This window comes from Vespula pensylvanica, chromosome 10 (assembly GCF_014466175.1).
Source record: "Vespula pensylvanica isolate Volc-1 chromosome 10, ASM1446617v1, whole genome shotgun sequence".
In the NCBI taxonomy this organism is placed as follows: Eukaryota; Metazoa; Arthropoda; class Insecta; order Hymenoptera; family Vespidae; genus Vespula; species Vespula pensylvanica.
The window spans coordinates 6,224,445-6,229,416 of NC_057694.1; positions in this window are offsets into that span (position 1 = coordinate 6,224,445).

Sequence of the window (4,972 nt, forward strand, 5' to 3'; positions counted from 1 at the left end):
ATGAGTGATCGATTAATGTACTCACATTAACTCTTCTCTTTTACTTGCGGAGCGGGCGTACCGAGAGATATGTCATGTGCACTCGTCGGCGTACAAAAGGAAACTAACGAAATAATAATCAAAGTAAATAAAAGTCGTGTATGTTATGTTACACGAAACCGATGACGCTGTGACGAAAATTGCCAAGTATTATAATATTAATTTGAAATTATTTTATTTCTCGCATGATACGGTGTTTGTGTTGTTAAACGAATGTTTTATTGTTTAAATATTAGGTTTTTATATTGCATGTACATGAAAACTGTTTAAATAATTGTACAAATTTATAGATAATATTAATTTATGAGCTTTCGCCTTTGGAAAGATAGATTCTCGATATTCACTCGTCGGAATATAAAGGAAAACTAATTCGAAATTCTTATGTAGCTATATAGGAAATGTGTACAAAAGAATGAAAAGTATTTGTTTGTGCTTACCTTTGCATTAAAAGGACGAATTTTTCTAAGAAATAACGAATGAAGCGTACTAATTTACACAGGTCAGTAGTTTCACAGATTGGGGCCGAATGTTTTTACACTCGATTCCATGCATTTGTGTGAATGTGTGCAGCATCTGTGTGACAGCAACGAGAGAGAGTATTTTTGTTCGTATATTTTGCGATGAAAAAAAGATATTTTTGCCAAAAATGATATTGATCAATATCCTAATGCTTTACAAAATTTATATAGATCGATAATGATCGAAAATCTAGAATTAAATCTCTGTTTTTTTTCTTACCTTATTTCGATCAATTTCTTCTTCGTTGCAGCTTCTTCTTCTTCTTTCAAAGCCATTAGAACTTCAGTCTACCAACGAGTACATAATAAATACTTTCGAATAGAAATTATTTAATAATTAATATTTATAGAACAATCTGTAGACAAATATAATTAAATATCTTGCCGAACATTTACAAAAGATATTGATCATAGAAAAAATAAATTCTTTAGATTATTCGATTTATTAAGTAATTATTTCTTGACTCTCGAAGTAGAAGAGAGAAGAGAATATACGTAAGTACATTACGCGGGAATTTACGCGTTTGGCGGGAATTTTATATAATTTAATAGAAAACACTAAGACACTTTGATAACCATTCTCAATGATTTCTTTGCGATTGAATATTAAATTCTGTGCTATTTTTCAATGAAATGTTAAGAAAAGTGAATACATTTATTAGTACGTAATATTTCTAAAATGACGCAATATTTATGTGCCGAACCTAACTAGTTTCACAATGTAGATGACGCCATTGCTGCTTCAGTTGTGTACCAAGTAAACACGTCGCCCTGTCCCTCTCGTCAATTACAAATAATTAGCAAATTTTTTCTATCGTATAGATTCTGATTATTATACACCAATCGATAGTTAAACACGCGATTTTTAAGAGGCCGCGTTCGCAAGTCCGGATACTATGGTATTTAAAAGATATTCGCGAAAATAAAATCGACCTTTCGTCGATTCCCCGGAGAGCTATTGTGTCTATTTTTTTCTCACTTTTCTAGTTGATTTTCACAACATCGATACTTCTCTCGCTTTTTAATAGTGAATTTGATCAATAACTTTGCGTTTATAATTATGATTGATCGATAGTTTGTTTTATATTCGATTTTCATATATATTCATACACGAGCACTCACACACACATGTATAGATTTTTTACACATTATATATACACATATATTGTTCTAATCTTCTCCATTTTTCACATACACACACACACAAACACCTTTAATTTTATTCTGTATTAATTGAGATTTCACATTTTTCAGATTTTCAAGAATTTCACGAGATAGAACAGAATCGAATTAGAATCAGTTTAGTGCATCGTTTTTCGTGGTCCAGAATTAAAAGAATGTCCGTTGTTCGAAGGATCAACGACTACTACCGGTAGACCAATTTCTTTCTTCGTATATATTTCCTGAGTAATTGTGTAACATGAAAAACATAATCCGTATTGTATATAACGCGATCGAAAGCTCGGCTTTGTTCGGTGCGGTGCGTTTCGACGAGCTCGATGTTCTTTTGCATGTGTGCACTGTCTGTGTGTAAAAAGATTTGTGTTTTTTCTTTCTTTTTTTTTGTCATCTGTTTTCGCTTGGAATATAAGTACTTTGTAAGAAATAATATTGGTAGTACTGTCTAAAAATAATGCGTATTTCGTGGTTATTCTCATTGCCTATATACATTTCAATGTAGTTCTCTATATACTTATGTACATATGTATCATTTCTTCTTCGTTCCTTTCTTTTCGATAATCGAGCTTTCTCGATTACATACAATTATTATCGACACATGATATATAATTCGATTGTAAATGACGTAGTTATTCGTTGTGGTAAATAAATATTTAAAGAAGTATTATTTTTTCATATACATACAAAATACATACATACATACATACATATATATATATATATATATATATGTAAATACATAAATTATCGAATTATTTCGATTTAACAATTGCTGATTATTTCGCGCGTAATATATAAAGCATAGAAATAAATATAGGTACTTGTGATACAAATGCGTATCTATTTAACATTTCTATATCTTTAGAAAATATAATTATTTTATTAGAAAATTATTGTCTATGTTTCAAATTTGAATTAATTATATTTGTCATCCATATCGTATTATCTACCTACTTATATTATATTTTTTATTATTTTTCATTGGAAAATATAATATTTGATTTGATTGGTGTGTACCTGTGATGACGTCATCGAATTACTAGGACTACTTTCCTTCTTTGCCACTAGTCTCATCGCCATCTTCGGGGCAGTGACAAGTGTACACGGTGTTTCGTCGCTTCGCATAATTACAGGTAATTAGTAAATTTTTTCTAACGTGCAACCTTCTCCTATATATCAATCGATAGCCAAACGCGTAACTTTCATGAGGCCGCGTTCGTAGTTTTGGACATCATCGCGTTAAAAAGATAATCGCGAAAATAAAATCAACCTCGTAGATTCCCCGGGAAGCTTTTGCGTTGCACTTTTTCTTCAATTTTTTTGTTTTATTTTCACAATGTTGATACTTCTCTCGTTTTTTAATGATACTCTGATCAATAATTTTGCATTAATAGTTATGATCGATTAATATTTTCTATTAAATTCGATTTTCATATACAAAGACACACACACACACACACACACACACACACACACAGAGAGAGAGAGAGAGAGAGAGAGAGAGAGAGAGAGAGAGAGAGAGAGAGAGAGAGGTATACAATTACACACACACACACACACAGAGGTACATCATATATACAATAATTATACACACATATACACAGATACACATTTATGGATATTCCCTACACATATTACGCGCATATTTTTAATTTTGTCCTACTTTTTTCAGATTTGTAAGAATGTCTCGAGCTACGATACAAAACGTCGAATATTCCAGTGTTTACATCTCTTCGATACATATAGGTAAGTTTATCTTATTTTCAAATTAGCGAGGCTTAATAGAAAGAAATAGGTAACATATAGGATAGAAGTCACATTAGGTTGTATATTTACAAGCGATTCTTCGATCGATATCAAAATAAAAACAGTCGAGCGTTTGTACTCTCTCAAGATCACAGGAAAGATCTTTATTCTTGTATAACATTTGCACGAGTACAGACGAAAACAGATTAATTTTATATTATTAAATTATATTAATAATTTATATTAATTACGCATTTTATTACAGAACTTTTCTATTCTAATTATTATCTATTCTGATTACTCTAATATTACAAAACTTTTATTATTTCATAGGATGGTATAAGAATTCGTATACTTTTTAGGTTATTTGTCATCGAATTTATTCCTACAGCTATTATTTTATTTTAGAATTATTACATATTATGATAGAATTTATTACATTTTTATTAATAATCGAGTCTCCGTATGCAGTTACTTCCAAATGATGATAAATATTGTTTGAGTTTGTATCATAAAATACAAAGCAAGCAATATCGAGCAAATGGCTGGATACTTTGATACCTTTCAAAAATACTTTGCTTTTAATAATTTAAATTTTCATAATGTATTAAATTATTTTTTAGTGAAACATACTGAAAAATTCTTATTTCTTTATTATTTTTATTTGTTCTTGACTATTTTCATTTTTATTAACGCTTTTCAGGATAATAATTACATTTTCTGTTCTACTTATGTTCACTATTATATCAGCATATTTTAAAATTAAAATCTATTTGTAAATACATACAATGAGCTATTTAATAGAGAAAGATAGCGTATAAGTAATATAATAATAGCTTTAACGTATCCCCACCAATTGCCAAATGATTCTTGGAAATGAGCCTCCGGCAAGCAACAAAAGAAAAAGCAATCGTACGTGATAATATTCTGTTATTGGTATATCTATATACATGTTTTGTATACATTACACTATACGTAGTATTTGGAAGTACCGACAATAGTACGTGTAAACAATCAAAGGACGACTAACAGGACGACTTTCTTAGTTCATTTCTACACAGTTTTCGTTTGTATCAGCAGCCGTCCAGACGTGTTCAGACTTGTTCCTGCTTCTTCAATTTTGGTTCGTCTAATTTCTCATTTATATTATATATAATATTTTACAAGCTTGATTTAATCATTTACAGCTTATTAATCTGATTTTATATCATATTAAATTTCGATATATAATATAGCATTTATATGTTGATGACATTTACGTACGTAATCTTATTCTAAATTAATAATAGTTTGAATATTTTCAAGTAATTAATCATCATATTGACCAATATAATATTCACCATTGAATTTGAAATTTTTATTTAATTTTAATGAATATAAAAAATTAGATGTTAATTCTAACAAACTATCTATTGTGTTATACGATTTCATGTATTCTGTCGTAGTCTTATTATAAGTTTCTATGCTCTATTAAATCCAGAACTTTTATT